Source organism: Vicugna pacos, chromosome 24 (assembly GCF_048564905.1).
Source record: "Vicugna pacos chromosome 24, VicPac4, whole genome shotgun sequence".
NCBI lineage: Eukaryota > Metazoa > Chordata > Mammalia > Artiodactyla > Camelidae > Vicugna > Vicugna pacos.
This window is the reverse complement of record NC_133010.1, coordinates 19,699,155-19,725,164: the sequence shown is the minus strand read 5'-3', so window position 1 is coordinate 19,725,164 and position 26,010 is coordinate 19,699,155. Positions and strand designations below refer to the sequence as shown.

The 26,010-nt window shown below is 40.2% G+C and overlaps 1 long non-coding RNA gene across 1 annotated transcript in view; it reads right to left on the bottom strand.

Annotated features, from left to right (window-relative positions):
- LOC140689013 (uncharacterized) overlaps nt 1–26,010 on the bottom strand; it is a 143,089-nt gene that overhangs the window by 43,430 nt on the left and 73,649 nt on the right. Inside the window, exon 2 of the long non-coding RNA XR_012063872.1 lies at nt 8,677–8,824. This is a non-coding gene — a long non-coding RNA (uncharacterized lncRNA). The remainder of the gene's footprint in view (nt 1–8,676; nt 8,825–26,010) is intronic.

The following is a 26,010-nucleotide window of genomic DNA, read 5'->3' as shown; positions in this document are numbered from 1 at the left end:
ATGTCCTCAGTCTCATGCCCCTCTTGACAATTAAAACTCCTTTTTAGGAGATGGGAGTTTTAATTGTTACTTTCCCACTGTGTAGACTGAGGTCAAAGCACATGTAGCATGGTTTAACAAAACCTACCAAAGAGCACAGGATAAGAAAAGGTGCCAAACACAGAGTGAAGATAAGTGAAGTGGAACTGCTGTTGCCTCCACCTTCAGCAACAAAGGAAACAAAACAGGAATTGGGAAAAGTCAAGGTTAGGATGGGCATGGCCTCTCCCAAGGTTAAATCTGTAGAAAATTGCTGGATGATGGAAAGAAAATTCAGGAAGGAGACAGACATACTTAAAAAAAATATAATAAGTTCCAAGAGTCATTCATGCAGGATATCTGATTTTTTCTTAAAGTGGAAATTTAAAAGGAAAATCAGAAAAATGACAACATCCTTCTATCTGAAGTGAAAGCAGCCTGCGTCCTTTCTTCCAACCTCAGGTATGATAAGTCTTTACTTCATAAAATGGCATGGGAGAAAGCTGTGACTCATATTCCAAGCTGAAATCTTGAAGATTTTCATGACAAGAGGAGGTTGTGGGAAGGCCCATAGCTTATGAATAAAAGGTAGACTTATTTTGGGAGTAAGGAGAGAGGCAGGGACTGCTGGGGGGAAGAGAGAAAAGAGAGCAGAGAGAGGGTGAAGGGGATCCACATGGAACACTTTCTGTCAGCCAGGAAACATTCACACGAGGATACCGCTGAAGGCAGTAAGGCTCTATACTTAGATATAGAGCAAGAAGTGTAGACAAACTGCATCCAACTTTCTACTCTTCACCACAACCCTCTAAAGTCTCACACTGAGAACTTCTTTGAAGTTCTGAGTGTGTGTCCCCTTGGACCAACCGCCCACATTATGATAACTAGCAAATTCTCAAGACATTTTCATTTTGTGTCTTAGGGAGGCCTTGGGAAAGTATCTTTTTTGTTAGGAGAGGAATCCAGAGGGATTTGGTTAGGCATGCTATAGTGAAGTGCATGTATTGGGCATGTGCTCCAAGGTGCCTATTTGTTCTGTAGAGTCATGTGGCTCTACTTTGGATTTGAAAGGTAGAAATACTGATATTTTGTCAATTGCATTGGGTATTAACTATTGTATAGCCAATTTTAACATGTGACCGAACACTCTGCTGTCTATAAGAAACTTACTTCAAATAAAATGATACAGTCAGGTTGAAAGTAAAGGAATGAGATACATTATATCATGCAAATGCTAGTCAAAGGAAAGCAGAAGTGGTTATATTAATATCCAATAAAGTAGACTTCAGAACAAAGAACATTACCAGAGACAGAGAGGGGCATTATGCAAGGGTGACAGGGTCAGTCCACCAAGAAGACATAGCAATCCTATGTGCCAAACTACAGAGCTGCAAAATATGTGGAGCAAAACCCAATAAAACAGAAAGGAGAAATAGACAGATCCACAATTATATCTGGAGACTTCAACACCTTTTTCTCTCTCAACAATTGATAGAACAACTAGACAGAAAATTAGCAAGGATATAAAAGAAATAACACCACCATCAACCAACAGGATCTAATTACATAGAAGACCACCAAGCAGTAAAATATATATTCTTTTCCAATCCCTAAGTAACAGATAGAATATTTCTTGGGAATAAAACAAAATTCAAAACCTTTTAAAGAATTGAAATTATAAAGACTGTGTTCTCTGACCAGACTGGAATCAAGCTATTAATTAATAACAGAAAGATAACAAGACAATCTCCAAACACTTGGGAACTAAGCAACATTAATATAAATAACCCTAAATAATCCATGGGTCAAAGAAGAAGTATCAAGATAAATTAAAAAATACTTTCAATTGAGTGAAAATAAAAATACAACATGATAATTTTGTGGGACATTCCTAAAGCACTGCTGAGAGTGAATTTTATAGCACTTAAATACATTATTAGACAAGAGGATAGGTCTCAAATCAATAATCTAAGCTCCCACCTCAAAATTTAGAAAAAATAGAACTAATAAATAAATTCAGTAACGTTGCAGGACACAAAATAAATATACAGAAATCTGTGGCATTTCTATACAGTAATAAATATCAGAGAAATTAAGAAAAAAATCCCATTTACAATTTCATCAAAAAGAATAAAATGCCTAGAATAAAGAAAACTTAACCAAGGAGGTGAAAGTCCTCACAGTGAAAACTGTAAGACACTGAAGAAGACACAAATGAATAGAAAGATATTCCATGTTCATGGATTGGGAGAATCAATATTGTTAGAATGTCCTTACTCCACAAAGCAATCTACAGATTCAAAGCAATTTTTATCAAAATTCTAATGGCATATGGCATAGAACTAGAACAAATAATTTTAAAATTTGTATTAAACCACAAAAGATCCTGAACAGCCAAAACAACCTTGAGAAAGAAGAATAAAGCTGGAGGTATCATGTGCCCTGATTTCAAACTATACTACAAAGCTATAGTAATCAAAACAGTATAGTACTGGCACCAAAACAGACAAACCAATAAATGGAACAGAATTAAGAGCTTAGAAATAAACCCACATGTATATGAACAAATTTGTAACAAAGGAGCAAAGAACATATAATGAGGAAAAGAATAGTCTCTTTATTATACGATATTAGGAAAACTGGACAACCACATGCAAAAGAATGAAACTAGATGACTATCTTACACCATGCACAAAAATTAACTCAAAATGGATTAAAGACTTCGATGTAAGAGCTGAAATCATAAAATGTATATTGAAGGCAAAGGAACTAGAAGAGCTAAAATAACTTTAGTGGGAGAATTCAGTCTGCTCTGTTTCAAGACTTATATAGTTATACTAATCAAGACTCTGATATCAGTGGAGGAAGAGACATATAGATCAATGGAACAGAACAGAGAACCCCAAAGCAAATCCCCTCAAATGTGTCCAACTGATTTTTGACAAAGGTGCAAAAGCAATTCAATGAAGGAAAGATACCTTCTCAACGAATGGTACTGGAACAACTGGATATATATAGGCAAGAAAATTAACTTTGACCTAAGTCTTCATCTTATTGAAAAATTAACAAAAAATGGATCACAGCCTTAAATGCAAACCACAGATCTACAAACTCAGGGAAAAAAATAGGAGTTGTTCTTGGGGATCTTAGGCTAGGCAGAGTTCTTAGACTTGACATAAAAAATATGATCCATACAAGGAAAAACGGATACACTGAATCTTATCAAAATACATAAATTTTGCTCTGTGAAAGACTGTTCACAGGGAGAAAAGACAAGTGACAGACTGCGAGAAAATATTTGCAATCCACATATCTGACAAAGGACTAGAAACTAGAAATATTTTAAAATTCTCAAAATTCAGCAGTTAAAAAAATCAAACAAATCCAATTAGAAAATGGGCAAAAAATATGAAGAGACATATCACAGAAAAGGATATACAGATGGCATCATTTGCCAATAGAGAATTGCAAATTAAACTACAATGAGATATCACTAATACAACTTCAGAATAGCTAAAATTTTTAAAAAAGTGAACCACCAAATGCTGGTGAGAATGCAGAGAATGGGGATCACTAATTCATTGCTGTTAGGAATGTAAAATGATACAGTCACTCTGGAAAACAGATTGACAGTTTTTTTTTTTTTAAACAAAACATGCAACCCAGAAATTGCACTCCTGAGCATTTCTCCCAGAGAAATAAAGACTTATGTCCACACAAAAACCTGTACATGAATGTTTATGGCAGCTTTATTTGTAATAGCCTAAAACTGGAAATAACCCAGATGCTCTTCAATGAGTGAATTGCTAAACAAACCATTAAATCCATACCACGGAATGTTTCTCAGAAATAAAAGGAACAAACTATTGATACACACAACAACCTTCATGAATCTCTAAAGAATTATGTTGAGTGAAAAAAGCCAATCCCCAAAAGGTTACATACTTTATTATTCCATTTATATGACCTTCCTAAAATAACAAAAGTATAGAAATGGAGTGCAGATTAATTATTGCCAGGAGTTAAGGAGTGGGTGAGGACAGAAGAGAAGCCAGTCTAGCTACAAAAGGGCAACCTGAGGGATCCTTTGATGATATTTTCTGTATCTTCACTGAATCAACAATATCCCGATTTTGATGTTTCACTCTAGTTTTGCAAAATGTTACCATTAAGAAAAACTTAGGCAAAGGGTACATGGGATCTCTCTGTATTATTTCTTACTGTTGCATGTGAATTTGCAATTATCTCAAAATAAAAAGTTTAATTAAAACAAGTCAATTCCATTTATAATAGTAGGAACAAAACCATAAAATGCTTACGAAAAAAATTAATGAAAGGCAAGAAAGGCTTCTACTACTGAAAACTACCAAATTTACTTAGATAAATTAAAGAAGACCTAAATAAATGGAGAAATATATCATGTTCATGGATAAGAAGATTTAATATTGCCAAGATATTAATTCTGAACTTGATTCATAAAGTCAATGTAACCCCAATCAAACTACAAGCTAAATGTATATGGAAATTCAAAGAAACAGAATAGCCAAAACAATATTGAGAAAAAAAAATTTAAAGACTAATTTCAAGTCTTGTGTAAAACTCATATAATCAAGACAATGTACCATTAGTGCTAAAATGGACCCAAAGATTAATGGAACGTAATAGCATTTCCAGAAATGGAGCCACATATATATGGTCAACTGAATTCCGAAAAAGATGCCTGTGTAATTCAATGGAAAGAGAAGCATTAATAGAAATATTCTGCATCTTGATTGTGGTGGTGTGGTGGTACGTAAATTTGTCAAAACCTAATGAACTGTAAACTTTAAGTGGATCGAACTGACTGAATGTAAATCATTGTATGTAAATGAGCCTGGATCCCAACCTCACATCATACAGAAAAATTAACTTGAAATAGATTATAGACCTAAATGTGAATGTCAAAGTATAAAACTTCTAGATAAAAAAATAATAGGAGGAAATCTTTATAACTTTGGTTAGGCAGATATTTTTGAGATACAGAAATCACAAATCATAAAAAAATTTGATAAATTGGACTTTCCCAAAATAAACGTTTCTCCTCCTAAATCAGTGGTTTGTAAGGCTGGCAGCACATCTGAATCATCTGAGGAGTGTTGAAACAAAACAAAACAAAAAAGCGAAACACCTATTCCAGATTAATTGAATCATAATATTTTCTTGAGAAACATCGATTTAAAGTATATCTGAGACTTTACTTATTAAAGTACAAGCACAAACATCTCACGGACAGCTCATGTACCCTTATGTCTCTAACATATGACATACTTTTTTTCTATTTGTGTATAAATGCATAAATGGAGATAGTATATTGCATATGCATAAATTAATTTATTTAATTTGCATACTTTATTATGTTTCAGGGACTGTGTTAGATGCATGGTTACACAAAGAACTCAGACAATCCCTGACCAGAATTAGATGGGGAGTCAGAATTATAGGTGGGATAAAAGTTGTGTGAATATACGGAGCAACATCATGGGGACACAAAGGGAGAGATTCTACCTGGTCTGGGGCCAAGGAGAGGAGTCAGAAGAAGGGGTTTCATTTGAATCACTTCTTGAAAGATGATTAGGTGTGGACAACACCCCTCGCACACACTTTTGTGCACATGTAGGCAGCATATATATTTTTCAATATCCCAAGTAGCCACGTCTACGCAGTTGAGGGGCTTAACAGAAAAAAGCCACTGCACCTTCAGGTCAGTTCTCTCCCTTATCTCAGGAGGTCCTGAGCAGTAGGAAGCATCTTTTCCAACTGCCTTCTTTATATCATTCCTATAGTCTCTTTTCCAATTGCTGAGCCCCAATAGCCACAAATTTGCCAAATCTAGTGAAGTTAGGACAAAATTTCTGATAAATGGCCATTTAAATTCTTTATTACCCTTTTCCTCGGAGTTCTAGCTCTTTATCCTCTGACTTGTTTCCTACAAGCTTCTGTCAAGCTTGTCAGCCAGGTTAGTTGAACATACTGTTATACACTATGTGTCTTTTTTTTTTTCGCTTTTAGAGAATAGGAATCTGTTACTCAACTTCTCCATCTCCACAGAAATATGGATAGCCAAAAGGGGGCTCATTTACTTTCCATGTTGCTATTAGCATATTTGAGGAAACATTTTGTAGATAAACTGATTTTAGGACACTGAGGCATTTGACCAGAGGAAATTATCTATGCAAAGAGTGAGTTATGTACAAATAACAACTGTGAAGGAAAAAAGATGATACACATGGAGACTCATTCATACCTCCAGGGTAATACGTATCTGTTTATCCATTGACTCAAATAAATAAACACACATGTATTACAAGGCTCCTTCTCCCTCCCTGTGCCTGAGGACAAGGGAGGCCTGTGATCCATTTCTGCCGATTCCCAGTCACTCCTGAGAAACACACCCACGTCGTGTTTACATATCACAGCCTTCCCACTACTTCACCAAATGCCTCCTGGCCTTTGCTCAGTGAGCCAGTCGGGCTCCCAGAAAATCCTTAATTCTTTCTCAACTATGCCTCCCCAGACAGATGTTCTATATCAAGAACACCAAGTCCTGCCCTGAGGTCTTAGCCAGCAAAAACTCACGAGTGGCCCTTGCCTTTGGGAGATGATGTAATGCATTGTGGAGATGCGAGCTACAATCTCCCTGCAAAGGCGGAAGACGGCATGGGCTCACAGGGGCTGGGGCAGGGGCATTAGGTGGACCATCCCTCTCTCTTATGACAAATGGCTATAGTGTGTAAGCCAGTCTAGGGGAACATGTTTTGTCCCAGGCAACTCCAGGAGTGGATTCCATAGCTCCTTGACTGACAATCTAGTTTCCAACACCCTCTACTTGCCGGACATTCTTCTTTTTAGGATAATGCTGCAGGGTAAGCCAGTGTTCTCTGTTGTGTTCAGCAGCACTCCCCGCACAGCACCACCATCTGTGCAGAAGCAAGGTCTCCCATGTCTGCGGGCTCCTCTGGTAGGCGGGAAGATGTGTGAGAACCCAGCAGTCTGGAGGAAAGCGCTCTGAGCAGCATGAAGTCCCAAAGCCAAGCACTGTACATGGTAGGGCAGGCCTTGAGGGTCTTCCTTTCTTTATGTACGTTCACACATTCATATACATTAACAGCACGATGAGCTCTCTGTTTTCTGAGCCCACAGCCAACAGAAATCCTCAGTTTTCAGGGGATCCTGGAGTCATAGGGGCAGGCCTAGTGACATTGCCTAGCACACAGTAGATGCTCAATGCATATCTGTTGAAAAAAAGGCATTGAAAAAGGCACAGCCAACAGCAAGAGAGGGCCACCCCCCCAACCCACCCAATCTGTTAAAATGAATGGGCTCATGGCTTGGGTCTTTTAGGACAAGGAAAAGAACTCTAAATTGCAAACTGCCTGCTCAGTGTTAGGTACTTAGTTTATTATCTCATTTACTTATGCAGCCCTCCTGTGAGGTATTAAGAACACCATTCCACAGACCAGGAAATGGAAGCCCAGAGAGGTGGAGTGGTTTGCCCCAGGTCCTTCAGCCAGTAAGGAGCAAGGTCTCCATCCCAGCTCAGATCTGCCTCGAAGACCTGTGCTCTCAGTTATACCGTACTGCCTCGTGTGCACTGTTACCTCGGCCTGAGCTCCTCTTCTTCTCCTCCTCCCTGGACCAAGTCAACCCTCCACCTACCCCTCTGTGTCGTTTTCACAGATGCCTGCCTGGCTTCTCTGTTTCCAGTCTCTGCCCACCAGCCTGTGCATAATTTTTCAGGCTCTCCCTGAAAAATCTTTACCAGAACCAATGCAGATCCCGCCACTCCCTCAGTGCCTCAGAAACCTCGGACGCCCATCCACAGTGTGGCGTCCAAAGCCCTTCCTGAGCTGGCCCCAGTTTGCCCTTCCAGCGCCATCTCGGCCACTTCCCACCGCACTGCCCTGGCCCTGGCCCATTTCCAGTCCTCTAAATGTACCTTACGCTTTGTCCACCTGGGAAGCTCTTCCTCTCAGCCCAAGAAGCAGCATCCTGCCGTCCACCACCACACTGCCCCAAACACCACTGCTCTCCCCTACCGTCACGGTCCACCTCTGACACCATCTTACCTGTGATGTCTTCCTGGACTCAGGTGAAACAGCCCCCGCATCAAATTCCCTCAACACAACATACTTATTGGACACATTGAACTGACTTGTTGAGTATCTTTTTTTCCTTCTGAGCGTAGAATTTCTGTCTGTTATGGATTTTGATTAATTCATTCCCAATTCCTGGCATAGAGCCAGATACATAATTATTAATAACCAACAAATGATAGAAAATAGTTGATGCTCATGGACTGAGATACCAGTTTAAATGGTGGTTAGAAACATTTTTAAGACGAGAGCGTGCAGTTCACTTTAGAATTATTTATGTTCACAAACATTTGTATTTGTAAAAAGTAGTGTGCCCAAAAGAGATAAATTTCAATTATATAGAAATATACTTCTCTAGAACACCTCATTACGTCTCAGTTTCAGATAAATAAAGATGTTATTTGAAACAACAAATGCACAATTTAAAAAACTCCAGACCCTGGTCCACGGCATTAGTTCAGGAGTGATCTCTAACCAGAAAGAGAGAATTACATATACATATATATATAAATTTTACATATTGTACCTTTTTGGCGGTCAACTCAATCAGCAATCTGGATTTACTGGGACGGCCCCACGGTGGAGTCAGACAGGCTGAGGGACGCGGTGACGTGTGCTGACCAGTTCTTTGATGTACCACCTGCACATTGTGGCTTATGGCTCAGGTTCCTCCGCTATAGAAAGGACACAACATTGCTTATCACACAGGATGGTATAAAGCAACACAGTTAAACCCTTTGGATTATTATCCCATTAAATTTGAATATGGATAGGATCTCGGGTCAAGTTTACTTTTGTACTATTCATAGAAGAAAAGGTTTAGAAAATCAAGAACCATATAAACCACATTGCTGGGAGGAGAAATGTGAAAATAAGCAAATAAACTGTCTTTAAGCCACGTCAAACATTAGAAAAGCATTTATTTGCATATAGATGAATGATACAACTGCCTCTGCCTGGAACCATTTTTCACTTTCTCCTTTCTTCTAACTTTTACTCACACTTCAAGTCATGCCTTAACTGTCACTCCCCGTGGGGTGCCTCCACTGATCCCTAGACTAAGTGACTCACTCCTATTGTGTATTCTTAGACTACCCTATGTCCTCCATTATTTTAATTGCTTATTTGTTATCTGTCTTCCTTGTCAGGCAGCAAATTCCACAGGAACAGTAGCAGAGATGTCCTTAGCACTTAGCACAGTTCCTGGCACACTGCCCAAAAAACACTTGTTAAGTGAATGTGCGAATGAGTAAGTGATATGCTAATTACAAATCACAGGTTCCTCTAAGAAACTTTTTCTGAACAAGTCACTAAGTGGATTGAACATTCACTTCTTTAATCTTTCTCTCTCTCACTCACTCACTCTTTTTTCCAACAACTATTTATTAAATGCCTACTTTGCATCAGACTCTGGATAAGGTGATGAAGTGCACACATTGCTCTGCCCACAGTGACTCACTGCATCCTGCTCATGTGCATCCAGAACTCCCATAATGCTCTGCAGCACTTATTTACTAACATTTTGATCTCCACAGGTCGACTGTGAGCTCCTAGAACTCAGAATCAGGGTCTTGTTCGTCTTACATCATCAGAACTTGGCACAGTGAGTAGCACACAGTAAGTACTTCACAATTGCATGTAGTGTGTGAGTGAAATATTTTAAATGATACGGTCCTTTGGAAATCGACTTGGCAAAATGAATTGAGTACCCTAAAATACTGATATCCAGTGTTGCCTAAGTCATTCAAATTGAAACAAAAATATCTGTATAAAAATATTCATTATTTATAACAGCAAAATTGGGAACCAGCTAAATGTCCATCTGTAGAGAGAATGTTAAATAGTCTTTAGTATATGTCTATATGTTGGGATATTGTCCAGGCTTTATAAATGATTTTAAGAAAGAGCATAAGAAAATAATTATGAAATAATGTTAAACTAAAAAATAAGTATTTAAATTTCAAATGCCATATTTGTTTTTTTTTAGTTAAAGCCATCTAATCATAGGAAATACAATACCTGAAAGAAATATACCAAAATTGCATGTATTTGGTGAATGATCAGTGGGCATTTTGCTTTAATTTCCTTACGTGTAAGTAATTTCCAAATTTTCTTAAACAAACATTTTCTCATTTTATAACAAAAATAATGTCACTAAAGGCTGCCATTTCCAGCCATTATGGAATAATAGGAACCAAAATTTCCGTCTTACCTTAAACAACTACAGAAGTGGACAAAATACATGAAATAGGAGTTTTAGGTAATGGACAACAGGTAGCATAAGAGGATAATCCTTAGACAAGGTAAACATATGAGGTGATCCCTATGAAGGACCCAGCTCACTGCCTGGAGGGAATTTCAAGCTCACAGAACAGGGATGGGGAGCCCACATGTAGCCTAGAGGGATCCCTGAGTTGAGAAAGCAGAGTTCAGAGTTTAGGAAGCTAGGATTTTCTGAGTGAGTATCAGAGGAGTAGGGAACCGCAAGAGGATTTCCCTTGAGTCTTGGATTCTGATCTATGCGTTTGTGCAGGGAAACTAAAGCTAAGGAAAGAACCACTGGAAAGAAGCAGATGGAAAAACCACCAAAGTTCATACATAGCCTGAAATAGTCAGTTTGCTAGATAAGAGCAAAGAGAGAAAAGACCTCCTTCACCTGGGCATTTGGTAGAGTCCTCAGAAGTGAATTGCCTTGGAATTGGGGCCAAATGATCTCTAGACTGAAAGTTGTTCTGAACCTACAAAATAGTGGCAAACTTTATAGCAAAACCTTGAAAGGATCAAACCATTCCCAAGTAACTTAACTGCATTCTAGAACAAAGCACAATAATTTTTAAAGGACTCCACACTTTTCTAACTTCACTCAACAATATAAAATGAATGACGTCTGACATTCAATACAAAATTACTACAGACATAGAAGCAGAAAGATTGACATATCAGTAGGAGAAATATCAACAGAAACGGACCTAAAGTGACAGAGATCAAAGAATTAATACACAAGAGTGTTAAAACAGCTGATTTAAGTATACTCCATAGTTTCAAAACTTAGGGAAAAGTATGAGAATAATGAGGAAAGGAGAGGAAAATGTAAGATCCAGATCAACATCATAGACATGAAAAAATAAATATCTAAGATGGAAAATATACTTGATCAAATTCAGAAATTAGACACTGCAGAAGATAGATCAGTGAACTTGAAGACAAAGTAATAGAATCTATCCAAAATGAAATCAGAGGGGAAAAAGCAGGGGTGAAAAAAAAACAGAGCATCTGTGAGCTATGAAATAATATCAAACAGCCTGACATATGTAGAATTTGAATTCCAGAAAGGGGAGGTGCAACAGAAAAATAATATTACTAAAACTTTTTCAAAAGTTTATCACCTTTCTATCTTGCAAAAAAAAGTATTACTGAAAACTCTTATGACACATATCTGGACCACTACTCAGACCATAAAGAATAAAAAGTCTTCTCTTCAGGGACTTTAATTTAACCCCTTTCTCCTCACCCCATTTTTATTGAAAAAATCTTCAAACCTATAGAAGAGTTTCAAAAATACTACAATTAGCACACATCTACTTTGTACCTAGATTCACCAATTGCCATTCAGCCATAGTTGTTGCTTTCTCTCTTTCTCTCTTTTTATACATAAACACATACATACATACACACACACATATATTTAAGAGGAAGTTACAGACATCATGACACATCACGCCTGCATATTTCAGCATGTATCTCTTAAAAACAAAATCCTTCCTGTATATAAACATAATATAATTATCATACACAGAAATTAAGCATTGCTACAATATTTTTATTTAATAAATATTCCACATTCATGGGGTTATGGCTATTTGTGTATATTACTTGGAGAAATGTCTATTCAAATCCTTTGCCCATCTTAAAATCTGGGTTATTTGTCTTTTTATTTGTGCCATTTGTTGAAAAGACTAGTCTTTCTCAATGGAATGCTCTTCCTGTGTTTTTAAAAGAGATTAGAGAGTCTTCAATAACAGGTGGAGAACAGAACAAAAGAAATACAATTATTTATATCTAATGTTGGTGTTGCCATATTTAGAAAGTAAAAAATGCAGGACATCTAGTTAAATTTGAATTTTGGATGAACAATGAATAATTTTTTAGCATCAGTATAGCCCAAATATTGCATAGACATACTTACACTAAAAATTATTTGTTGTTTATCTGAAATTCAAAGATAATTGGATGTCCTGTAGTTTATCTGGAAACCCTGTGTCATGTGTCTCCATTGAACGTGCTCGGCTGCTTAGGCTTGGAGAAACCAGTTACACATTGCACAGAGATAACTAGAAATGTCACCAGCTATCTTTTATCATGTATCCAGTACTATGTGACCTTGAATGTGCTTATCCCTCAATACTTGAGGTTTCTCTTATTGCAAAACAGAATTCTTACTAGAGATAAGGAGAGCCAGTAATTATACATAAGGCCTCTTTACATAGTGTCATATGCTTGCTAGTTTGTTTTATTTTTTAAAACCCTGCACTGTAATTTTGAGGTTTCTTTACACTCTCTTGACAGTTTTAGAGTCAGCCCGCCTCTTTCTTCTCCATTCTATTCTGTCTTTCCTAAGGGTAGGAAACTGAAAACGAACCAGCAGGCTTACAGGGCTGCAATATAGTCCTGATACACTCTGTAACTGACATATATTCTGGTCAGGAGGATAATCTCTCCTGGTCCTTCAAATCTGGGAAGAAATTTTTCAGCAAGTTGACCAACATTCTCCCTTCTCCCCCAAAAGAGAACGGACTATCAATCAGACTGTCAGTAGACCTGCATCCATGCCCTTCAGCGCTGGTGTGGGCTAGTTATCCAAACAGCCTGTGAACCAGGTGGCAGATAGTTGCTGTTGATACACAAGAAGCTACATTGAAGCAGGCTGTGAAAACTGCTCTCGGTTTATTAGGTTCTATGTCAGAATTGTGGTGGAGACCTTGACCTCTGCAGGTTGAAACCAGAAAGGGTCCTGTGCCTACTTTGTAAAACCCATTGATTTAATAGATGTACATCCACGAATGGTCTACTATTTTCTCCATTGAACAGACATGTTCACAGATTCATAAATTGCTTTGGGGGGAGGGGAACTTAAGAGCTACAGAATGAGATACTTATGCTTTTTCTATAAAATCTTTAAATAACAACATGTCTGAATGTCCTTTTTTTGGTCTTCATTTCTCAAGATTTCAGAGCAGACCCTTCTGTATAGAAAAGGTCTGAGTATGTATTCTCTCTCTTGGCGCTTGCTAAGATTCCTTCTTCATAGCCATTTCCACTGGAAAGTTTTTGTGAAAAATTGGTTCTTCTACACATTTTTTACATAATCCATTCATGTAGCATCTGAGCATAACTGTGAGATGTTTACTTGGCCTCAGGTCCCCCTGGAAAAATTCTGACAATAATTATAATAAAACCTTAGTAAATTTTAATGAAAGGAGCAAAAGTGAAAAATAATCCCAAGAATTTAGAATTCACAAGGTTGGGACTATTTGAAATTTTTACATGATTATCTATCTAAGTCACCTAAAAAATAAGCCTATTGTTTCGTGTGATTACATCAAGAGCATTATGGGAATGGTCAGACTTTCAAAACTCCATTAAAGTCTGAGATTTTTTTCAAAAGAAAAAAATGTTATTTTCTTCTGATTAGAAATTATAAGTTTTAGATATGGGCAAAGTGTAAGTTTCTCAAATGACTAATTCTAGTTTAAAATGCAATTGGAAGTTTAATTTCCATAGCATCTACTTTTGCTTCTATTTCTTAAAAGATAATATACATTGCTCTAGAGAATTTGTTTCCTGCAATGAACACACTATCTGTGGAATCGCCAAGAAGCAAAAGCCTCATAGAATAGGTTTTATTATTCTCACTTTACAGCGAGACTCTGAAAAACTGTGTCATTTCCAAGGGTACACAGCTGATATTTTAACCAAGGTTAAATCGGCTGTGACTACAACCACATACAACATTAGATGAAACATTATTTGTAACCAATATTGGCTTACATTAACGTTAGCAAGATTAACAACTTTGGCATTGATAGCTTTGGTTTGGTTGATATTAGTGTCAATAATAAATAAGGAGAACGTTGATTTTGAAGGAAGCCTGAGATTTTGAAAGCAATCAAGACTTTGGGAAGTCTCCTTTTGAACGACACATTTACAAGGGGCAGGCAGTTAGTTGATAGTCTGAATCACTGCCAAGACGATTGCATACTCAGGGGTGTGTGGATGAAGATCCACTTCTCCCAGCAGCCAGGGCTCAGACACCCCAGACTGCAGTTATCTCTGTCCTTGATGTTACAGCCTCTGGGGTCAGGAGTCCAGCTCGGAAACAGCTCCTCAATTACCCATTTACAGGAGGCTCTCAGTGTAGCACCCTTGACATGTCCAGATTTCGTGTTATCTTCTCTTTGATCTATAGTAGTGTTTGAGCTTTGTCAAAACACAGGAGTCAGTGGGGATGGATCTCTTCAGGCTACTATAAAAACCAAGCTAATTAAACCATTCAACCCTTCATAAAAATCACCCGTGATGGTAATTTGGTCTTCACTTAGCTGAATAAAATCAAGAGGAATTCTGGTATGACTAGGAAGCTACAGCCAACATCTAAATTAAGTACCTATCACCTCTTTCTCTCTCTTTACTTCTACTTTGAAAATGTGCCTTAGAGGTTGGGCAGCTTTTAGATCAAAGTATACAAAAGGACCATTAACTGTATCACTGAGTAGATTCTGCTCTACATGAGCTTAAAGGTGTACAATAAAATCCCAAGCAGCGGGTAGCCCCTCAGGCAGGCTTTGTCTGGAGTATTCTAACTCATCCCTCAGGACTCTGGCCCTAGCTTTGCCTCATAACTGAGCCATTTGGGGCTCCATTTTCTTTCCCTGTAAAATGAAGAAATTGGATGAAATAATAGGACTCTAGATCATTTCCCGCTTTCAGATTCTATGATTTCCAAGTGATCATGGCTTCCCACTTTTGCTGAAGGTTGGGTGTGTTTGAATGCGTGGGAGTGGAAAGTGAGGAAGGGGATGGGGAAGGTGAGAATAAAGCTCAAGGTCAAAAAAAAAAAAACAAAAAGCTCAAGGTCAATCAAAGCCCTGGCTGTGGTTTCCTGTCTGTCCTGAAAATGCGGGTTTCCCAAGCTTCAGAGCCAGAGTCTTATTTGTTACTCTACTATGGTTAACAATCAGCATCATTAACAATGGGTGTGCACCACACAATCAAAAAGACCCTATGGTATTTGGCAATTAAAAGTTTCATAAAGGAACTGTTGGCTCCCTTTTGTCTGTGGTAAGGTACAGATGAAAAACAGAAAAGTCAATTAAAATGATCTTAGAAACTCTCCATTGCTTTTTTAAAAAAGTGAATATAACCATAGACTATCTAATGCTAGTAGCTGTTAGTGTTTGCAGATGTTAACTGAACCCTGTGAGATGAGATGGTTGTGTACAGAACCTCCTCGTTCCAGAGGGTTCCGTGCTACCTAAGCAGCTCGACTGTCCCCGATGTGCGAAGGACGTGCTTTCTGAGCACACAAAAAAACAGGCCCTCCAGTGTTTCCCATGAGGTACTGTGTGGGAGGAAAACTCAGTCTTAGCCAACACTGTCCCACAGCGAAGGGACTTCCATGACCTAGAGGAGAATGAGTCAAGTGGCATCAATCCATGAGAACAGCTACATTTTTAGCAGAAATCAGAGGACTGAGAAGGCATTGCTTGTATCAGGAGCCAGGGTACCGTGTATTATTGCTGAGTGCCTACTATGTGCCAGAACAATTCCCCAGGAATAAGAATCAATGGGGGAACATAGCCAAAGGGTCCCGGCCCTTAATGGAACAGAGTTTAGCAAAGGAGGCAGATTTTAAGGGACTAGGTCCAAGCTGTGACTTCCTAGCTGTGCAGACATTGGAATTTCCCAAGCTTCAGAGATAGTTGGTCTTAAAGTCACAACAAGTGCAATGAGTGAGAAGTACAAGGTGAAAAGAAAGGCAGGTTGGTCAATTTTCAGAGCGTGAGACCTCTAACGACAACCATCTTCAGGATCTCAGAAGGATTCATAGAATTGTCAGGGTTAATAATAGGAGTAAGCGTTGCCACTTTCTGGGTCTCAGTGATACACTAGTGACCGTGTACTTCCCATGCACTATCGCATTTAAAACAGGGGTCAGACTCTGGGATCTCCACTTTGGACAGGCTGATGATCCACAAACTAGAGTGTGAGAAGGGGCTTCTATTTAGTTTGGATACAGAACATGCTTTCATTTGCAAGAAAAGAAAGGCTCAGGATTTTAAGTTTGCTAATAACCTTATTAAATTGTGATGCTATTATTCACATGCAAAAATGTGGTCACTGATGAAGCCGCAGTGCCATATAATTGTGGGTTGTTTCACTAGTCGTGAGAATAAGTTTGGGCTCTTTGGGGTCTCAGGTAGGTGGGTGGCTGGAGGCCAGTGGGCAGCATGGTGTCATGGAGCACAAAATCATGGCCTCTGTCCTCCCCCCATGCCGCCAGCCCCATTAACCCCGCCCACACCCTGGGAGGGGATGAAGTATAACTGACTTGTATCAAGTTCAAAGTGTGGCCTCATTCTCTTTGTCCTCTCCCAATACAGCTTCCTGGCCAGACATGGCATTACTGGGGCATGAGTATGGGACTGTGTAGTTTTACTAATGTCAAGATAGTTTTATAAGCCATTGTGTAAAAAGTTAAATGCAAGTATTCAAAGTCCCACTAAATATGAATTTTCTTGGACAACTAACAAAGCAGCTCAGTAGACTAAGCAAAGATTTAGTTTTAAGAGACCTAAAAATAGTGTGCCACTAACATCTTTGTCCAGTAACACTGATGATTAATAACAAATTAAAAGGAGAAATTCATTTGTGAGGTATTTATTAGTACCTATGCAAAGATATTCATCAGCACAAATTCCTGTTCCCCAAAATATAAAAATATTTAGGGTATACTTATATTTAACATTAAATTCTAACCAAAACTTGACCAGAATAAGAGAATTGGGAAACCATGTAATATTCCAACTGCATGAGTGGGTAAGGGAGAAAGTAGGAGGCAGATAAAATAAATGGTAAGAAAGAGCATATGACTCATATTGTTGATAAAAATAGTTGTCCTTTCAACTAAAAATTTTTAATAATGTCTAAAATAAGTCATTGTCTAAGGGACTTTGGTAGGGTCAAAATCTTTGCTATGCCTTTTAAATTACCAATAGATATTTTGACTTCTTTTGGAAAAGAAAGTTTTTGTTTTGTTTTGTGTTGTTTTAATGGTTTAAAAGTTTTCATTGAATTTCCTCTCATATGATACTTAACTTTTTGACATGCGGTCATTTAAAGATATTCTGGATTTTACTAACTATTGGTGATGAAGAAATGCAATGGAAAGAACAAAAGTAGGGGGTTTATTGCCTTTGTCCCCTTAAACCTACGGGCAGGTCCCACTGAGATCCCTGAGGATGCCGACCCACTAGACCCACTCTCCTGCCCATTGTGCACCACTTTGATCAATTGGGATTTTTTTTTTTTTTTGGAGGAAGTGGGAGATAAACACCAGTATTTCATGTGTGCTGAATTAGAGATAGGGTTTTTCTAGATAAATGTGGGGGAAGGAGTGGTATGCATTTCCGGAAGGAAACAATGTGAAAAATTGTGGGCATGGGGTCAGGAAGAAGGAGCAGCTTCCGCAGCCCAGTTTGGCTGGTGCAGAGACATGACGTGATGGAAGACAAGGGCGGAAAAGCCGGTTGGGGCAACTGCTATGGTCGCCACACAATAAAATGATGTGACCTCAGGCACGTTTATAACATTCGGCTGATTCATCTATAAAACTGTGAATCTGGAATCCACCACTAATGTATTTCTCCAACTCTCACATTTTCAAATGCCACACTACAGCCTCTGATACTGTTACCAGGCAGAGCGTTGTGGGGCTTGAGATACTAATTTAAGAGTCATTCACATAGAGGCAATGTTTAAAGTAGTGGCTGGTGAATTTGTCAAAGGATAATGAGCAGAGAGAAGGCAAGAGGGCCAAGAGTAAAATTCAGGGTCACATCCATGGTCAGGAGAAAGAAGAGGAACCACCACAGAGGTAAAAGCTCTATATGGCAAGAAAGGAGGAGAACCAGGACGGGACCCTCCCAACTGGGTCATCTACCGCAAGAAATCAGAGAAGATGGAAATTAGATATGGCGCTTGAGATATGATTGCTGATTAAAAAAAACCCCACACACTTAGTAATAAGCATGACTAAAGAAAACCAGTCCACAGATCTGGGCCACACTGAGAATAAAGAGGTAAGGGGATACCGGGCACCTGGTTCTCTGGTGTACATTCCAGGTAATATGCCTATGTCTGGAAGTAGATATATTTGGTAAGATCAAGAAGTCCAGGTGAAAAGAACCAAAGTCCCTTAGAGGAACTGAATCAGCTTGCTCACCATTTGGAATCACTTGATACACCAGAGTCAGCTGGACCAAGGAAAGGTTGGACCCTGCCCATCTCATGATTCATTTCTTGCCTCTAATGGAGAATAGAGTTCTCAATGATGAAGCCTGATTTAGAAAAATCCTGAGTGTATCTTAACCAGTGCTTTCTGGCCCAGTAGAAGCAGGGAAAAAAAGAAAAATAATTCAGAACAAATGGAAGTGCCATAGAGGAAGAGGGAGAATTGAGGAAGGGGGGTAGAGGCAGGCTCTTTGCAATGACTGTGATCCTTGGGTGACCATCTCCTGCAGAGATGAAGTGATGGAGCCATGATGCGAAGCAAGGTCCCCCTGGAAAGGACTGGTACTTTCCTCCCCACATCATTCATACCCAGTAATAAACACACATCAGATAACACACACGTTGAAGGCTGAGCTGTTGAAAGCAGACCCAGGCCTTTGGGAATCCCCTGAATTAAGGCATGAAAAACATTCTCTTCCTTAGCACCTGTAACACTCTCTCAATATGACTGTTTCTCTTAAAGCCATAGGCATCTGTTCTCCAGTTTGCTCCTTGGAGACAGAGACAGAATTACGACGTATGACGTTTTCCCTCATTTCCTGCTGTGTGCTGCTTCAAGTTTCTGCGAGGGCTCTTCTACTCTTTCTTCCAAATGGTGAATCTGTGTACGGCCGCCCCAAACTCCCACCTCGTGTTGATGGCTGGGGCATTGATGTACAATGGGAATGTTTAGAAAATGGAACATTCTGTAACCAGTGTTGTTTCGTCTGCTATTTTTGAAAAAGATCTCTCTACAGATTTCAAGCCCACTTTGCTGGTGTGACAGAATTGATCAAATAGAGTCTCTCTTTGAAGATCTGGAATTGTGTTCAGTCTCAGAGTCATCATTCAGATCATCATTTGGGTCATCACTGACCTCACTGTCGTGGGCCGTGGGACAAACACCAAGGACTGGAGCCAGAAGACGTGGGTTTGAGGATTGGCTCTGCTTAGAGCTGTGAGATTTGGGGCAAGTTGCTTAAAAACAAAAAACAAAAGAAAACTCCAAGTCTCAGTTTCCTTCTCTGTAAAGTGGGGATAAAAAGCAAATCTACCTACGTCACAGGATTATGTGAAGGTTACCAAAATCCTCTGTGAAAGCATTTGTAGTAACTCAAACAGCTGGGATTTTATAGAACTAGAGACGTCGCTCTAGGGACAGATGGGATCAAACTGAGTCTTGTCAGAGATGAGACAGATGAGTTCGAAACACTGACTTATAAAAGAACCCCCCAAACTGAACTTGACTCCTTGTTGTTTGTCTCTTTGTCCTACAAGGGCTAGAAACAGAAAAATGATCTGAAGTTTCCACTCGAGTTGTTGTTCAGTTAGCGGCTGGTGTCCCCATGTAACAGATAAGGAAACCAAGGCCTAGAAGGTTGTTTTGTTGTCTGTTTTTAAGTGACCGGTCCCAAATCTCACAGTTAGCAAGTGCAAGCATCAGGATTCACACCCAAAATGAAGGCCTGCATGGATAGGCAGCTGGAGGTTCTGTTTTCATAATGGCCTAAGTTAAAGGCTGTGCCCAGAAAGGAAAATGAGTTTGCATCAGAATCAGTTCCTGGTGGCAGGACCTATACCCTGAGGTTACAGCCACCATGCAAGGTCCTGGCAGAGCCGCCCTCAGGAGAGGAGCTCCTTCTGATGAGACGTGGGTGGGAGGGCTGCTTGTGGATGGCACACCGGGTGGGCGCCCTCCAGAAACCTCCTGTTTCAACCCCTTCAGTAGTCTGGGCCGAGTCCTTGGGCAGAGGGAGGCAATAATAACTCAGCTGTTAGTCAACAGAGGGAGGATGCAGAGCTCTGGGAGAGATGAACAGGACAAGGCTGGAAAAAAATTCTATTGCAGGTAGAGGGACCAGGGGCTGACCGAGACCATCATGTGCACATGACGGTGACCAGGTCAGTGCTGGCGATGCCCACGTGGGTGACATCACAAACCACTGCCTGGGAAGGGAGTCTGCTGGGTCTTCACTCTCGACGTGGCCCATTACGACTCCTATTGCTCACACATACGTCCTTCCAGTCAAGGAAGGACATGAGTTACATGATATTATTATTACTCAAGAAGTTTTTCCTCTCATCTCATTCCTCTGCTCCCACCAGTGCCTGTGTTTGAGCCAAAAGTTCAGAATCTAAACTTTGGACCCAGGTTCTTCTCAGTATTTAGCCCTATAGACTTGAGCCCTGTTCCCTCCAGCTTCAGCCCACCAGCCCCGCATGTAGGGCAGCGGGCACGAGCAGACGGAAGTGCGCCTGACTGCTGGCCCTGACTTCCACCACCCCCGTGACATCAGAGTGTCATTCAGCGCCCAGGTCCGTGTGGTTAGTTGAGCAAAACAAGAACTCAAAAGCTATGGAGTCCTTGAAGGGAATGCCTGCAATCAGCCTGGCCATGCTTCGTAAGCACCCACCACATGGTAGCTGTTGTTATTAAGAAATAGTAAGATGTTTCGGTTAAAAGCAGGACAGAGGATGATTCTTCAACCAAATCTCAAGAGACTGTAACTCTTCTGTGCAAATAATGCCCAACTGCATAAGAACTGTCACAGAATGGGCTACCCATTCTCTCTCTTCCTCTCTCCCAAAGCACCAAAGATTTCTGCCACACCCACAATAAGACCATCTGTTAGCTTTCCCCAAACTTTTTTTCTTCAGATTTGAATTTCACATCATTTTTTATTACCTCACCCCTTTCTAACGTCTGCCAAAGCCTCCTCAACATTCCCCTGTCTTTGCAGTAGAGCTGGCGTTTGTTGTTGCTGTTGTTTTTCCAGGGAAATTCACATGTTCCTGTTAGGTAATCATGAACTTTGCCAGACACATATAAACAAATCAGTTTTCCATTCATGTTCTGCTTTCCAAGGATGCTGTGAGAATTAGTTAGATGAAGTCTGCAAGACAGAACCTGCTCTTGGGGAAATATGATATATTAATATCACACTTAACAGAACACCATTTTCACATAAGGCCAGTAAGCGTGGTCATCCACCTGTTTCAAACTGGCCTGTCTCTGCCATGGGGGACAAGTCTTACAAACTCGGTCACCTGTGGCAGCTTAACTCTTCCACAGGTACACATAATTCCACTCCACAGTAGTCACGTTTCTGATTAGCAATGGTGCCAGATTAGTTGTATTCTTTCCCCAGATGTGACTCTAGCAGGTTGCTAAGAAACTCACTCAAATTTCCCTCTCCAACTTTGCTCCTACTCTGCCTGTCTTCTCCCACCATTCTGTGATGGGCAGAGGTTTTCTATTCCTCTGAGCAAAGAGACTGGTTCCATGGTGGAAATTAAAGCATCCTTGAATTTCTCCCCAACTCATGCAGTATTTCCTTAGGCTTGATTACCAATTTCTACTAAAGAACTGAATGATCTTAGTTCCAAATCCATTCCATAAAAATGGAATTTTGCTGTAATGAGAAACTGGGTCAGACAGTTTCAGTGGCAACTATTAAGACCTGTGAAGGCTAAAAAATAAATTCAATATTTGGACGTTACTGGTCTTCTACCATGCTATTAATGACATACGTTCACAGAAAGTGACGTAGCATTGGCCATAGTTATAATTATACAATGTGATTTCTTTTTTTAAAAAAATTCTGTCTCCTCCCTTGTGTGCTATTGTACCTGCAACGCCAGGCTGAGAGGAAACTCCTTCCAAACACTGGTAGTGCTCAGAATAGAGCAGAGCAGTTCAATACAGGCAGCCAAAAACCATCTTCTTGGTAAAATACTGCTCTTTCCTTCTAACTTAAAAAAAGGTAACATAAGCTTAGCCAAGTCTATTGGAAGGAAAGCATCATTGGCTCTGAAAAGGCAGGTTCTGAGAAGCTGCAGCCAGCCCCACACTCATTGGTCTGGAGACCCCCGCATCCCACCTGCAGTGCTGGGAGAAGGCTCCCCTGCCCGGGAAATATATGTTATATCAGTTACTCACTTTTCTCCATTTTCCTGCACTTTTATTCTGTTTCCTGACATGGCAAGTGATACCAATTTATCTTTTTTTTTTTAATGTTAGTTTTGTTCTTCTGATGGAGAAGACAAGAAGGACAGGAGGGGGCTGTGAATGATGCCCCGTTTCGAGCACTCTCGTAGGTGAGACAGTGTGCCCATGTCTAGGAAGCAAGCCATTCTCAGAATTGTTCCGGAGGAGCTTTGCTTTATGCTGTTTCTTCTATAAGCCTCTCCAACTTACTCTGCTGTTGGGAAATTTGAAGTCTTGATAGTTTGAATCTAAGGAAAACATTTCCTGCTTGTTTTCATTTGTTTGTTTTTATTCTGGACCTGCTATAAAAGCTCTTAGCAGGTCATTGTGCTTTTGTAAGGAAAACCTAAGCTGTTGTCTAGTGGTCCTTCTCTATGTTCCTGTAGGAAGCGGCACTCGGAAGGTTTCCTGGTACGGTCGGGGGCATCACTGACCGGGCAATAGCTCACTGCTCACTATGCTGGGCGCATGATGACAGGAGAAAGGCTGTGAGTAGAATGGGGCTGCTGAGGGTAACGATCTCGGCAAGCCCTCCATAAGGACTTCCAGCAGGGCCCTTTATCTCCGAAACAGATTAAGGTTGACTTCAAAGCACGGTCATTGCGGCCAAGCTCTTCTCAATAAAGCCGTCAGAGCAGGCAGGAGGAATCCTATCCTCTCTGTACAATCGGGAATGTGGTTCTCAGTATGGTGAGGTGGGAGGGGGTGCTTTTTCAAACTACACATGGCCCCACCCACCCAGAATCATCACCCTTGAGGAGAAATGCCACAAATGGGAGTGTGCTACATACATGATGATGAGGAGGTTGAAAAAAAAAATTGTTGGGAACCATTAGAATCTGCTGCAGTGTGTGTGTGTGCGTGCATGAGTGTGTGTGTGGCCCGTGAGAAAAATTATTCCCAGCTCTCAGACTTTCCTAAAGTATGAACAATGTGAAGAGATCCAACTTTTGATTTGGATTTGAGATTTTAAATTTAATGTGACATATTAATGAAAGCAATGTGTGGTATTTACTCAAATCATAGCTTTCCTCAGAGTAGTGCAAGATGCAGTCATGGAAATCAGGAGAGAACTCAGGACTCCGAAAGAAAAGGGGACCAAAAATCGAAGTGGGGGAGAAACAGAAAAAATATGACTTAAAGAAGAGTTATTTGTTTATGAGGCAAATGATACTGCTGGGAGGAAGTGTGCAAAGCTCTGCAAAGTCGTAAACTCCAGGAAGGCAAAATGGCTGCATACACTCTGCACACCGTCAGGGCACGGGAGGAAACCGCAGTGTGTGCACAAGGTCCTGCAGCCCCGTGTGAGCTGGCTGGGGGCGCGTACTGGGGTCCTGGGCCCAGGCACTGAGCATGCTTCTCTCCTGGAGACTGACTGTCCAGCTACTTCATAGCGTAGGGGCAACTGATAGCATTTGGAGGTAGCTTAGTTGCATTTTTCATGCATGTTAATTCAAGTGAATTGAAAACCACAAAGAATGAGCCTGACATCTCGGTGAGGTTCAGTAATATTGGTTTGATTTTAGGAGGACTCACGTTCTTCTATTTGAAAATTTTCTCTGAGGGCTCTAATGGGTCAAGCACATTTTTCATAAAGGTAGGAAAATAATCCTGAGCGAAATGAAAAAAGTTGGGACACAAATGTGAAATTTTCCCTGAAATCTAGGGACATGGAATCATCAGGATTCCTCAGAAGCTTTTTGGGAGCTGCTATTTATTGAGTGCTTGCTATGTGCCAGACCAAGTGCTTTACACACGCTGTTGGATGAATGAATGAATGAATGAACGAACGAATGGATGAATGAACAAACCTTTAGAGTACTTACAACTATTTCCATTTTACTAATGAGGAAACTGAGCCTAGGGGAGGTTGTAAGAAGTCATTCCATCTGATAAATATTGGAAGTAGAATTCAAATCAAAATCTTTTCGATTCTAATTTATGCAATGTAGGAGAGATTCAAAACAGAATGCTGGGAACAAACACATCATAAAACCCCCTCCATCTTAGACCAGCTGATGAAGTTAGCTTTTGTTTTTCTCCTTGGAGTCCCTAACTTTTCTCCCAATGAGCACCAATCTCTTCATTCATTTTCTCACATTACTCATCTTTTTTACCCACAAAATTCTGGTTGAAATTAGTGAAGTCTTCATGCTAAAGAGCCTCTAATGCCATAGAGAACTGGGAATAAGTGTCCTGATCTTTTTAAAAAGCCCAGACAGAAGAGAATATTGGCCCCAGTGGTCAAAACCCAGACAATTCCAGTTTTGATGGGACAGCTCCCAAAAAGTTCAGATGCTTCCCTGAACTTATCCAAACCTTGGGCGGTCTCCTGCTTTTCCGGAGGGAACATGCTTGGTGGATGATGCACCAAGTTTGAAACACATGGAGAATGCCCTCCGTGGGGACTCTTGGGTCTTATGTAAGGTTAAGTCCCAATTGCACATCAGGCCACCGTGGTATTTCTCCTCTGGAGAAATATAGGCTGGCTTTGTTGTGTTGAAAATAAAATCTCAACCACACAGAAAGCACTGGAAGTTATAGTAGAGGAAGTCATCAAACTTTTATTCATAGTCATCCTTTATTAAGCACCTACCTCCTGCCAAATACTTTCCTAGATGCTTCATCTATGTTATTTCATTTAATCTTTTCAACAAACCTCAAGGTAGTTGTTACCTCCACTTAAATGAGGAAAGAGGACCAGGTTGATTAGGCAATGTGCCCAGGGTCATATGACTTGTAGGTGGCAGTTGGGATTTGAACTGACTCTGTCCATCTCCAAAGCTTGTGAACTTAACCACTTCGTGATGCGCCCTGGCCAGCCCAGAAGGACATGAGCAAAGACTATATTTATGGGTGAATTTGTCCCCTAGCTTTATTTCCAATTGGCTGCAGCCTCCCCTGGTCCATCCTGGAAGCAGGGATGGAAGGAGTGGAGCTGGCAGGCACCTCTGGTTCTCATGTAGCCAACGTGGGCGACATGGCCAGACAGCTGGGCAAAGGCCACTGGTTTCAGGCCAAGTTCCAAGGAAAAGCAAACCATCAACTGGCTGGAACTTTTAAGAAGGCATCAGAAAAAGCTTGACAAGATGGACTAAGAAATTCATGGACGACTATAGAAATCAGAAATAAATCAGGAAGAAAAAAATCGATGCGCAAGCCAATTTCATAAACACTAGACCCTCACAGAATTATGAAAAGTCCCCATAACTGGGGCCTGACTGAAACTGTTGTCCCTTCACTGTAGTAATTTAAACTCAACTATTTATTTTGGCTTCTGTCCTCAATGACTTGTTCTAATCGAAATGCTTTGATGAGATGTAC